The following is a 14672-nucleotide window of genomic DNA, read 5'->3' as shown; positions in this document are numbered from 1 at the left end:
TGGGTGATTGCTTGAAGGAGGTGAAGAGGAGAAATTCTTTTTGCTGGGAGGTGTTGCTGGATTGGAGCCTTCAATGGTTGTAACCTTCTCAGAACTTTACTTCTTCCATTAATAAAAGCTATTGAGGTTCTTCTATATGCATTTGTTTCAATGATGTATTGTGATGATTGTATATTTGATTTATGCTAATCCTTGAATCAGTTATGAATGCATGCTTCTTGTAGTTTCCTTCTTTGTTATTTTGCAGGATCTCATTATAGCTGGGCCAGCAAAAGAGCAAAGAGCTAGGAGCAAGCAGCAAAGAGAAGAGATTGGAGCAAATATTAAGCGCAAGGCAACGGTTAGTGCATTTCTTCATTCTCTCTTGCTTTCATAAAGAAGTAAACCTTAAGTAGTTTTGTTTACAGTTGTTGCTGAGGTACTATCACCCTTAGAGTGGGATAGGGTCATCCGAATCGGATACTTTTCCCTACAACAAACTGGCGACTCCGCTGGGGATCGTATCTGTTTGATTGTCTGTAGTATTTTTCTATTCATTTCCTGAACAAAAGAGTACCAAATCGAAAAGCTTTTGACTATATCAAAAGCGAAGTAGAGGGCAGCTACTCTAGCTCATTTCTGAGCATGTTCATGATTTGAAGAGCTGATCTACAAGGATCCTTGTAAGCTCTTAGTGATAGCTTTTCATCCTCCTTGTCATTCCTTAGTGTGTACTTGACTGATAGCTTCTGATTTGAGCAAAAACTGTGAATTTTTGAGAAAATTGTGACCCGGAAACTGTGAAAATGCAACTTTCGTTTTCCAAAGCAGGTAGTACACATGCTACCTGCTTTGCAACGCAGGTCCCGAAGGGGCTACCTGCGCTGAGAGCCAGACTGGCTGTGCAGCACCTGCGTTGGCCCAATTTTGCCTTGTGCAGTTGGGGTTTCCTCCCTTTTTCTTGCCTTTTTCACTATAGATTTTGCAGCCAGTTACCAGTCTTATACCTATTCTGAAACCAACCTTACTTGCCATCATTCCGCCTCTGTTATATAACGAAATTGTACTTGTTCTTTTGTATTTCTTACCTCATTTACAATTTCCCATAACGAAAGTGAACTAGTCTTGCTTTGGCCTCTTAGATCTGAACCTGTGTTAGGCATTTTGCTGGTCTAAAGAGTTAGCTTGTTTACTGTCCATAGCTGATTAGTCTTTTTACTTTCGTCATTATGGTTTGATTTCATGTATTTCCAGTGATTAAACAAGTAAATCTTAAGGTGTCTTTTGATTTTGGACAAGCTTGTTTACTTTCGCTTGAAATCGAAATCAAAGTTATATAACAACTTTCTTTTTGTAATACATCAACATTAAGAAAGGGAAAAGAAAATACATGCATTGTGCATTTTGCATTTGACTGTTTGCATGCTGATTTAGGAAATTTTGCATTAGTGTGTGCTCTATGATCTGTGTGAAAAGATTTGCCTTTCTTCTCCTCAGTAGTTAAGATTTTCAAAGTGGAAAGATTGAAAAGTTTGCTTCTCATCTTAGACTGCATTCAGGAATTTGTTACATACATCTTGTGGTGATCCTTAAAGGCAAACTGCTAAACAAGATCAACATTAAAATAAATTCAATTTACATAACAACGCTTTGTAACATAACGCAAACACATAGAGGTCTAGGTAGAGACGTGTTCCGGCGTCGTTAAACGTAGTGACTGTCGATCTCTACGAAGGTGGGTGATTCCTCCTGAGAGTCGGTGGCACTAATACGGACTTGTGCTCCCACGTACCGTCGCGTATATATTGGGAGACCCCTATAGGAACAAAGCCTTTATCCATAGGAAGCCGTGTCGGCCGCCCTACTGATCGCGATGCAGTGAACACAGCATTCACGAAGATCGACCACCCGTACCGTAAAACGTATTCTGTGGTTTCGCGAAAAGTTTGGCACACCCTCTGCCTAGATCTCCAGAGTAGTTTCTTTTGGCCTTTTTCAAACTCTATAACTGAAAAAGTCCAACCGAGCATTTGTCACTTCGGGCTCGTTAATACATCGAAGGAGACTAGAGTCATATTTAGCTTTTTCTCGACTCTTAAAACATGAAAAAGCAAAGTTGTGTCTAAAGCGTCGTTAATAAAATTTATTTTAAACGGAACATAATCACCTGTTATTCCCGCGTTGATCTTTCAGTTGAAAAGTATGGAGCCCACCAACCAAGGAAGTCACCTTGGTGGAAGTCCCAGTCCCTTCTCCTCTTGGGGAGATGTTGGTGCGCCCCATATGGCCACATTGTCACTTCCAGGATTGACAATTGGCCTACCTGTATGGCTCTTTTCAACTAATGTAGTTCAGACCACCACTCCTGAGCAGTCGAATCAACAGTCAGACCAGTCTAGAGCTGCCCACCAGCCTTCCACTTCTTACAATTCTTCCTCTGATCCTTCATCTTCACAAGGTAGAGCTAGCAGAAGTCAGCCTCCCATGGAGAAGAAGGAGAAGAAGAAGAAAGAAAAGAAGCAGAAGGAGCCTAAGGCGAAGGCGACTGGGGGCAAGCAAAAGACATCTGACAAAAATCCACACACTGCACCGACCGGGCCTAAATTGCCATGTGTCATTTGCAAAGGGACCCACTTCCACCGTGATTGTCCTTGTATTCCCCGGATACTAAGGGACTGGTCCCCCAGGTTGCACAATCCGGTAGCATCAACCTCTGGTAGTCATGTTGATTGCAGTCCGTCAACTAGCGAGAGTGAAGGACGAAAAGGGAGACCAAGATCACCCTGCATACTGTGTGAAGGCGATCACGCCATCCACCGTTGTCCATTCTTAGATGAGGCAAAAAGAGTTTTGGAAGATCGTCCGGTTTCACCGTTACGACTTCCTCCTGGATACCAAAAACTCGTGCCAAGTCCCTCGGTAGTTGAAAATCCAGCTGGCCCGATCAAGTGGTCAGCTGAAGTGTCGGTCATTGAGAATGAACCAACTGAATCCAGACCAGACGAAAGTCTAAAGGTCGATACGGCAGTTGACCCGGTCCTTCCTTCAGAGGTTTCATCCTCAAATGACACCGTCGTTGAAGATTCATCTTCAAATGACACCCTCACTGAAGAGAATAAGGATGACACCATCCAGATTCTTTTCATCAACACAGACTCTGATGAGCATCAGGGCAATGCGCCCATTCCTTTATCGCAGGAAGGAACATCGTCAGGGTCGTATCCGGCCGTGTATTCGGTCCCACCACCAAGCAACCTGGTTGTGTCCTTTGATTGGAACCAACTAGGCAGACCCCGGTTACCAGCCAATATACCATTCAGAATCATTGTCCAAATCTATAGAATGGTAATGGCTGGAACTATCATTGATGAAGGGGCATCTGTGAGTATCCTTTCCTCTATTGCTTGGAAAGCACTGGGTTCCCCGGCGCTTTTACCTGAGATGAGAAATCTATCAGGTTTTGATAAAGGAACCAGTCGCCCTTTAGGGATCCTCCCCAATGTTCCGATTACATTGAGGAAGAAGACAGTTCATATGAATGTCATGGTCGTCCAAGGACCCTTGGATTATAACCTACTCCTTGGACGGGACTATATATATTGCATGGGAGCTATAGTCTCCTCACTCTTTAGAGTAATGTGTTTTCCACACGAAGGAAAGATGGTCAAGCTCGTAGACCAACTTTCATTTCCGGGATCTCGCATCGCAAATAGTCAAATACCAATCCTAAACGGCTTATTCACTCAAGAAATGCCTCCACCCCCGGTTCTACTTCCCGATGAATGCGAGTGATTCGGAAAGATAAGACTGGAACCCAGGGGGCATGCACCCTGGTCTGCTTTGGGCAGAAGAAACCTTGGGTATAGGGTAGAATTTCCGCGAAAGAATATGACTAGTCCGTACCCCGTCCGTGGATGGAAGAGGGGTTGTTCTGGAACAGGATTCTTTTGTCAAGGTTACTTGTTTGACAAAGGTCATTCATCTTTATCTAAATAAGTAGGCTCTGCCAAGGAAGGGGATCCATTTGTGGCAGTAAGTAGTAACCGTCTTTGGATAAAAGGCAAGCCTCACCCATTAAAACAAATGTTTTAAAGGATAAGTAGGGGCAGCCTCCAAAGAATGAGTTTCTATTGCTGCAACAAATTGTAACCATCCTTGTGTAACCTAATGATAGACATCGCCGAAGAAAGAGATTGATTTGCGGCAGCAAATAGAACCACTCTTCGGGTAACCAGAAAGAGGCAAGCCTCCCTCGATAACATTAATGTTTTGTCTTTGAGTAGTGTTCTTCTCTTGTCACAAATAGCTGTTCATTAAAAGTTGGGCCGACGGGAAGACAAGTACTGCGTAAGATCCCTTAGAATAACGAGAAGACAAGTATCGTTAACATTAGATTGGCAAGATGACAAGTAGCTGGGAACACCCAAAGAAAAGCAGAGGTGAGGGAGAGGAGGGGCAGCCTTGAAATTCTATTTTATACCTGGGGGCATGCAAACCTTTTGGAGTGCAAGCAAAGAGCGGTTATTTATCTGTTTTTTGGATTAGTCGTTTCCGAACTTGCATGAAGAAAGGATGTGGGGCAAAGGTCAAAATTTGCTAAAGAGCATAGCTTATGTGAGGTGCAAGCTCTATAAAAATTGGAATCTTGCAGGAGACATTTCTTATCTTATGACTGGTATTATCGAGCAGTTTTAGCACACAGTTCATGCTCGTTAAAAAATAAACGCGAGATCCGAGCAGTTTTAGCGTCATAGTTCATGCTCGTTAAAAAATAAACATAAGCTTTTGAGCAAGTTTAAGCTCGTTAAAAAATGAACTGCCCGGTAAATAACCATTTAAAGAATGTAACCTTTGACAGCCATATAAAAGCCTTGGTCGTGTTTTGCTGCAGCCATCACCTCCACCGTTCATTTGGCCAATCGTTCATCTCCATATGATTGTTTACCCATTTTGAGGAACAGCTGCGAAGAGTGATTTCACTTAGCCATCCTTGTGACACTGTCGTGATTGGAAAATTCCAACCTGTACCTGGAATCTGCTGCTATCCCTGTTTATCACTCGTTCCTCAAAAGACGAGTCTTCTTTGAGCTCTTTTCTCCTGACTCGTAAAATATGAAAAGTTTGCCGAGTTTTGGCCTTCCAGCTCGTTAAACGACCGGAAGAGCTATCCCTCCTCTAGATTTTAATCTTTTTGGACCTGAGGGATTATTGCACAAAAAGATCGAGCGCTTGTTTTGTTCGGCTCATTAAAGCAATCGAAAATTCATCCCTTCTGTATTGTTTTATACTTTTTCGGACTGAAGGGATTAGATGACGAAAAAGGAATTCTGGAGTTGACTTTATGTACCTTTTCAGACTCTCTAAAAATGAAAAGGACCGAGTTTTCCTTGTCGTTAGACTCGTTAAAATGATTAAATAGCGACAAACTTGTCTTTAGACGAGAGCGAGTTTCCCTATCGCTAGGCTCGTTAAAACATAGCGATGGGCATGCCCGAAGGGCAGGTTATAGAACAAGCATATGTTATCCTCCTCAAGCTTGACAAAAATAAAGAGGTACTGGTCAGCAATGACTGGGGAAAAATTGGGAGAACCTCACAGCTTTAATGGTAGCAAGTCGCTCTTGAACATGACACTTTGTCCTCCGTATCACATCGGGTTGGGTTGTTTCATTCACCGGTCTCATCACCATGGTCCTCGCCACACCATCCACATTTGGGGTAATGCTACCGATCCATCACATCAGTGTCGTTATATGTTCAAGAGATGTTGTTCTGCAAAGAGTCAACCGTGTCCCATCCACTGCCATACATTGTCCTTCATCCATTTCATGACCGCCACCCTGAATCATACATCACAGTTTGTTTTCACCTCATCACAATCACTAGCTCCGTTCCGTGTCAATGATGTGGGATTCATTAAGGCCCTCCTTTGACGGATCGCTCCTTGTCGACATCAGCTCATTATCCAAGGAGTTGATCTAGGAACAACCCCTTCAGTACTTTGAAGCTTGCATGCCTCAATGGCAAGTTTCTCACTTCCGGCGATAGGTATACATCAATGACCTTCGACCAGAGGATTTTGCATGGTGGTCGACGCCAAGTCCTTTATTCCCACCATGTGAATTGTACTGCTGTACCTTGAGGGTCATCATCCTTATCGGTGATTCCTCTCGCGCTTGTTAACGGTTTACATCATTGACCGGTAATCAATCGATGTCTTTCCATGTTCGACTTCAAGAAATTCTCACATGGATCGACTTGTACATCGAGTGAAGATCGGAAGAGATTGAAGACCCCGGATCTAGTTTCATCCATCCGGGCTGCGATATATATTCAGGATATAAAGACATTTGATGTGTACATCATTGCAGCAGATGATCATCCTTCTCAAAGGATGATAATTTCAGCAGAGAATTATCAGTCTACCATCAGACAATCGTTTGTTCTATGTACCAAAATGAATTTATAAAGCTGAGCATGGGAATGCCCGCCTCAGCTAGATCATGAAAAAGTATGAAAAATAATGTATTGTATTGTATCTTATTACAGGACACTTCTCAGCAGATTGAATGAACTTCGGATCCTCCTAATAAAGCATTTCACCCAATAAATGACCTCATACTTTAGGGGGCATCTGTTATAGACAATTTTGTGCCTTGTAGCATCAGGCATGAATTGTCAATAATCCAAGGGATCCAAAGTCCCTAAACATGATGTTCCTACCCCTAGAGGAACAAGGTCAGCAAACCAACAGCTCTCAGATCAGTTCTCCACTTGAAAACACTCAAAAACAAGCAATCCTGAAATCAAAGCAGGTGCTCCACTAGGCTTCTGCGCTGAAACTCAACTCCTCCATGGTGTACCTACGTTGCAAAGAAGGTAGAACAAAGGCCACCTGCGCTGAGCGAGATGGGACAAGTGGCACACTGAGTCATTGCTCTGGAATCTTCCAAAAATGACACTTGGATCAGGGATTTCGCCTTGTGATGAGTCAGAGGCTCTGTTTCTCCAAGTGGAAGCAAGGTTCTCCAAGTGGACTCAAGAACTGAAGATCAACTGAAGAGAGAGAGGACACAAGGCAGCTACACATCAGTTGCAAGCTGACTCATCCTTTCTCAATTCATCTATATATTGAGCTCTCTCCTATGAGCTCAGGAGGCTGGAATTTTGTGCAAAGTAATGATATGCTGTTGGTTTCACTATAGAACTATTGGGTGATTGCTTGAAGGAGGTGAAGAGGAGAAATTCTTTCTGCTGGGAGGTGTTGCTGGATTGGAGCCTTCAATGGTTGTAACCTTCTCAGAACTTTACTTCTTCCATTAATAAAAGCTATTGAGGTTCTTCTATATGCATTTGTTTCAATGATGTATTGTGATGATTGTATATTTGATTTATGCTAATCCTTGAATCAGTTATGAATGCATGCTTCTTGTAGTTTCCTTCTTTGTTATTTTGCAGGATCTCATTATAGCTGGGCCAGCAAAAGAGCAAAGAGCTAGGAGCAAGCAGCAAAGAGAAGAGATTGGAGCAAATATTAAGCGCAAGGCAACGGTTAGTGCATTTCTTCATTCTCTCTTGCTTTCATAAAGAAGTAAACCTTAAGTAGTTTTGTTTACAGTTGTTGCTGAGGTACTATCACCCTTAGAGTGGAATAGGGTCATCCGAATCGGATACTTTTCCCTACAACAGGACATGGGTTCTATTCTAGTTCTAGTTCAGATAGGTATCATTATCATCATCGCTATCATACTTATAGGAGGAGTGACACGGTATATTTACTGGATGAGTTCAAGAAAGCCAAGCCATCTACATTTGATGGAGAGATGAAGAAATTGTAGGATGCATATGCATGGTTGCTTGGGATGAAGAAATTATTTGAGATGCATGACTACACAAAGAACATGAAGGCCAAGAGAGATATATTCAGTCTCAAAGGGAAAGCATACATTTGGTGGGAATATGTGAAATGTGTCAGAGAAATTGGGATAGGGGAGTTGAGTTGGCGTGAACTTAAGGGACTCTTCATGAAGAAGTACTTGTTAGAGAGGTACTATGATAGAAAGGCAAAAGAGTTCTATGAGCTAAAGATGGGAACAATGACTGATGAGGAGTACAAAACTAAGTTCCTGGAGTTGTTGATGTATGTATCATATCTTAAGGATGAGAAAAAAAAAGTTCATATATTTATTAGTGGATTTCCATTAGCATTTAAGGATTAGATTGAGTATGATGAGCCTCGGTTTCTGGAAGAATTCATTGGAAAGTTTAAGCACTGTTATGAGCAATCAAAGCGTAAGAATGAATCTAAGAAGAGTTGGAAAGGGAATGAAAAGACTAAAGGTAAATTACCACTGAAGAGAAAAAGACCTTAGGATGTAAGTGAGAAAGAAAACATTTCTCCTTAAAAGAAGTTTAATGGAGTTGAGAAGGGACATATGTCGCAACTTGGAGAGAAGCATAATAGAGGTGATGGTAGGAAACAATTGTAGTGTTGGATATGTGGTAAGGACAATCTCAAGAAGGATTTACCATCATATCAGGGTGGTAGGCCTAAGATCTACAGTACATAGGCAACGCGGATAGTTGGGGATGTTGGGAAGATAATTCCTCCAATCTATGTAGCATTGGATAATACGAAGGAAAATCACCAAACATCTATTATTGAGATGAAAGGTAAGCTCTATGATCGAGTTGTTTCTATTTTGATTGACCCTAGTTCTAATTATAGTTATGTTAATCCTAACCTGGTGGATAAGTGTGATTTGATAAAAGAAGTGCATGCAGAGCCTTGGTTGGTGCAATTGGCTACAGGTATTAAGAAAATAATTTATCAATGGGTAAGAGCTTGTGCATTTGAGCTTAATGGTATGCCTATATTAGAACATCTGAATGTACTTCCATTGGGTTCATACAATATGATTCTAGGTATGGATTGGTTGTACCTTCACATGACTAGGGTGGATTGTTATGAAAAGGATATTGAGTGCTTGGATGACAATGGAGAATAGAGAATATTGCAAGGTAAGAAGAAGGTGACATCGGTTAGAATGGTTACAACTATGCAGGAAAAGCACAGTCATAAGAAAGGGTGTGTATTGTTTGAAGTGCATATTTCCAATGATAAAGGTAAGGATGTTGAGGATGCAAAAGTCTTGAAGAGGTATCCGGTTTTACAATAGTTTCAAGATGTATTTGTAGTAGAGATTTTAGAGTTACCGCCTCATAGGGAAGTGGAATTTTCTATTGAGTTTGTACCAGGGGCAACATCAACATCAAAAGAACCTTACAGGATGAGCAGTCCAGAGCTAGTGGAATTGAAGTTGCAGGTGAAGGAAATGATTGACAAGGGATACATTAGGCCAAGTGTGTCGACTTGGGGTGCATTAGTATTGTTTGTGAAGAATAAAGATGGTACTCTCAAGTTATGCGTTGATTACAGGCAGCTGAACAAGGGGACGATCAAGAAAAGGTATCCATTGCCGAGGATTGATGACTTGTTTGATTAGTTGAAGGGATCAACTGTGTTCTCAAATATTTATTTGAGATCAGGATTTCATCAGATACACATCAAAGAAGAGGACATATACAAGACTACTTTTCAGACTAGGTATGGGCAATAGGATTTTGTTGTAGTTCCTTTTGGTTTGACTAATGCTCTAGCTAATTTCATGTGTTTGATGAATAATGTGTCGCATCCTTATGTGGACAAATTTGTGATTGTATTCATTGATGATATATTGATATATTCTAAAAATGAGGAAGAGCATGTCGAACACTTAGTAACAATATTGGGATTTCTAAGAGAGCATCAATTTTATGCCAAGCTTAGTAAATGTAGTTTTTTTTCAGACAAAGCTACATTAATTAGGACATGTTGTTTCCAAGGAAGGCATAACAATCGATCCAAAAAATATCATAGTTATCATGGAATGGGATGCCCCTGGGAATGTGGATGAGGTCAGATCATTCATGGGGTTAGCAGGTTACTACATGAGGTTCATCAAGAAATTATCACGAATTTCCTATCCTATCACATCTTTGTAGTGAAAGGGAAATAAATTTGAATGGACATAGGAATGTGCAACAAGATTTGAGTAGTTAAAGAAGTTGCTTACAAATGCTCCAGTTCCAAAGATTGCATATCTAGATAAAGAGTTTGCAGTGTGTGCAGATTTTTGCAAGAGAGGACTTGGTGGAATCATGATGTAAGAGGAATGGGTGGTATGTTATAAGTTAATTAAACAAAATTATCACAAGGAGAACTATGTGACTATGATATCGAGTTGGCAACAATCATTCATGCATTGAAGATGTGGAGGAACTATTTTCTTGGTAGCATGTTCATCTTGATGAGTGATAATAGTGGATTGAGGTACTTGTTTGACCAACCTAATCTAAAATTTAGGCAAGCTATATGGTTGGTCACACTCAGTGATTTTGACTTTGAGATCACGTATTATTGAAGTCCAAAATTGTTTTCCTTTTTACTACCTTTTTTCCATCTCCTTCACCTTTTTGTCACCATTTTTGTAGTAGTCTCAACATACTCAAGGATAATTCAACTTATAAAAGGTATTCATCATCCATGTTTAGAATCTATGTTTCTTTACGAATTATAAAGAGAACATTCCTACAATAACATAATCATGAACATTCTGTAGCTAATGTTGAATTCTGCAATGATATTCATGGTTAGACAGGTTGCAGTGCATCAATAAAATGATGAAGAGTATCTGAAGATGAAAAATTTTCACCACATGGATGACCACCTATCAGCATAACTTGGAAATCTATAAACATTAAGAGATATAAGAGTCAAAGTCAAAGTCAAACTATGAGTATGACGGTGTAGCGGTCAAGTGAAGGCAACAGGAGATTAAAAGGAAATCAGACTAGCATGCATAACACATATTCAATCACGAGGATATGATCCGAGAATAATCCCTCATGATTTTCTCTTTTAGTATAAAATCATGAGGAGATAAAGTATTAGTTTAAATCTATTTCCCAGATGGCAAAGTAGTTTCATTTCGTATCAACATAAAACTCTTGAAGTTGTTTAATAAAAACTTGTATAAAATCCATAAGGAGAGACCCAAAAATTAGTTAGATTATTAAGTTTATTGTGGATCATTTACATCACTTTTTGATACTCTGTTTCAATTGAATACAATCCCCTGTTTTCAATGCGTGACTAAGAAATCATCTGATCTATAACAGACTTACGCTCACGGGAGGACTCCCTATCAAGTTGTAAGGATATCTAGTTTTGTTTATTTTTTTATTCACTCATAGCACAATAGTATTTTGAAGTTTATTTTCTCTTATAATAGTTTCATTACAGTTTTGATTTGATAATTTTTTATTCCAGTTCTAGAGCGCTCATAAAAGAAAATTACCAAAAAGATTTAACTTTCATATGCATTTCCTTTCAGGTTTCATTACTCAATTAACTTCATAGATGGAAAGATAAATGTATTTTATAGTTAATCATGCACATCAATAATAATTTTGAGTTACAATTTCTCAAGTTCTCATTTTATTTTTATTCCCGTCAATAGTTTCTTTCTACAATTAGCTTTTCTTATGTAATTTCCTTTTATGAAATTACTGTAGAATTTCCTTTCTGCAAAATAGTGTTGTAACGTTTCCAATTCTGCAAGTAGCATTAGAATATTTTTCTTGCAATTTAGTATTAACATTTCCTTTTATACAAGTAGAAGTAAGTTTTGAGTTCTCCAAATAAAATAGATTTTCAATTCTGCAAGCAATAGATTTCAATTCAATTGGTTTTGATGTAACTTTAAAAAGAAAGAATTTGTGCATGTTTACTCTCTAAATATCATTCAAAACTTTGTCCATACTTAGGATAATTTTATACTTAGAATAATTCAGTCCATAGATAGAAATCGTAGCATATATAGTGCACATACATCTCACAAGTACATGAACCTTTGTTGACAATTAATGAAGTAATTTAAGAACAATTGAATTACCCAACATTTTGGCTTTGTTGCTGATGAGGTGTATATATGATTTTATTCTTGGTTTGCATATAATTTTAGGTGCATTCAATTTTGTAGATGCCTAATTAAATCATGGTAAAAATCATTTATGCATAGAGAAAGGGATTCTAGGGGTAGATTTGTAAGTAGAGGTAGAAGTCCAATTCCAACATCACCACTCATCCTTGCTAGACCTCTTAGTGCGACACCATCCACTCATACTCACATTCTATCATTGGCAGGTAGACATAGACTTCTTAAGGTGCATAGACCAGAAATCCAACCAAAATATTCACCAAAGTCCTCTACTGAAGTTGTAATTGAAGAACCTGTATCCCCAACATAAGGAATAATTTTCCTCTCTTCGACATGAGAGCAACTTCTAGGACAAGAACCAAAGGTTCCTAGTGAAGAAGAAGAAAAAGAAGAAGAAGAAGAAGAAGAAGAAGAAGAAGAAACTTATTATAATATACCACTAGTAGAGGAACCATAAGAAGAGCTAGAAAATCCTATCATAGAACATTATATTAGCTATGAAGAATCTACAATGACAAGGGAAGGAGAAAGAGAAGTACACAATGTAAATGGTGAACTTAGGATTTGAGGTGGAAGAGGTAGAAGAGGAAATAGAGGAGGAGGTGGAGGTCGAGGTGGTAGGGGAGAACCAGATCCTTATGGATTTCCCATTTTTGATGAATATACCACAACCACAATGAAGGACATCTCCCCCTCCACCCTTGCTAATTTCCATGGTTTGAGAAATGAGGACCTTGAAACATTTCGTTTTGAGTTTGAAGTTTTATGTAGAACTTGTGACTACTTACTTGATCCTCAAAAATTGAAATCATTTCTAGTTACTCTTAAAGATGGAGCACTTAAATGGTTCATGGGATTAAGAACACATACTTTCTAACATGAGAAGAAATGAAAAATGTGTTCTTAGAAAAATATAAGGATTATTGCATGCTCCATAACCTTAAGGATGAAGTCTCTTAGATGATGCAGAAAGAGGATGAAAGCCTTGAAGACCTAGTTGAAAGATTTGCTTACAAAATTAAAAGGGATAAGATGTAGAATTTAGATGATAAAACATTAAAATATATTTTGTTAAAATCCATCAGAGACGAATGGATTGACTTTCTTAATTTAATGGGAAAGGGATATGTTTCACAACTTTTATTTGGAGAAATCTGTGATTTTTGTAAACATATTTCAAGGGGTAAATCTAGAACTGACAAAAATCCAAGAGATCTTGTGATGTCCAAAATTAATAAATATGAAACTGGAATAGTAAGTAGAGCTAAAACAGACAATTTTCTTGATAATTTCAAAACATATATCTTAGGGAGTCATAGTGAACAACTAGATACTCTTAAGATAGAAAACAAGAAAAAAGTCGAGAATGTTGCATTCTCTATTTTCTGTCCCAAGTGTAGGAAGAAACATGCCTTACGAGAATGTCCCCTTAATAGTATAGAAATTTGTTTCATATGTGCTGAAAATCATAATACGAAGGAATGCCCTTCGATACCTGGTCTTAAAGCTACTTTTCAAGATGAAGCTGGAACAATCCACACCAAATCTCTTTGTTTCATTGCTAAAATACCATGGAAAAATAAAAAATGAAATATGACTCAAGGTTTCAATACTCAATAATATGGACAACCACAAAACAATTGGAATGCACCCATGCCATGACAACCTTGGCCACCACAATCTCAAAATCCATCCTGCGTGATGCAGGAGCATCAAGGGTGTTTTTTTATTTTGTAAATATGTTAAAAGGGGGTGTGATAATTTTTAATATTTTATTAATTAATAAAACTAAAATAGGAGAAGGTGAGGATTTTTGTAAATATCTTTTTATTTAATAAAAGGATATGAGGGAATTTAATTAGTTGAAGGATTTTAGGGATAAAGATCTATCCTTTAGGGATGTTGAGAGATTTAGGGGTTTGTTGAGGAATTGAAGGGATAGAGCATTTAATTAGATCATTTTTAAAATTGTATAAATAGGAAGGGGTTTTGAGAGAAAAACACATTGAGATTGTGAGAGAGTGTGATTGAGAGCAGGCTTGAACAGCTAAGGTTATAAGCCTTCAAGCAATTGTAAGGGCCAATTTAGTGGAAATCAAGCCACGGAAGGAAGTTGTATTGTAAGTGTGTTAATACAGTAGATGTTTTTTTTACTGAATGTCAATTATTGAGTTGCGTAAGATTGAATTTGTGTGAAAGGAAATTCGTTCTTCCTTGAAATATGGGGTTATTATGTGCAAAGGAATGGTGTTTAGCTTATGAAAGAAATTCAATTTCTGCAGAGGTTCATTATGTAAGACTGCACCTTAATTTAAATCATGGAATTGGTAAATCGATCACCATGGATCGATTTCAAGAAGAAAAACTTCCTGTATCAGTAGATTGTTAGTCACTGTTTGAAAGAGAGCGTTATTGTATGTGATTGCTGAGAGTTCTGTTTGGAATGTTTTTGTTTTACCGTCTCTGAAAATGAAATACGCTGTCACTAAAAGCAATGATCTTCACAAATTTGAATGGAACGCATGGTACGTTGACTGAAATGAGTAACATCGAAGAGTTGTGTTTCACATGTGAAATGGAACGTTTTTTTTTTTTTTAACTGTTTTGAGACAGGGACAGTGTTCTAAATCTGGGTTGATAAGTTTCGGCCTTA

The sequence above is a fragment of the Pinus tabuliformis genome, chromosome 6, assembly GCF_031772625.1.
Source record: "Pinus tabuliformis cultivar Carrire ecotype Pingquan chromosome 6, CPIR1, whole genome shotgun sequence".
Taxonomy (NCBI): Eukaryota; Viridiplantae; Streptophyta; class Pinopsida; order Pinales; family Pinaceae; genus Pinus; species Pinus tabuliformis.
The sequence above is the reverse complement of the archived record's forward strand: the minus strand, read 5'-3'. Positions refer to the sequence as shown.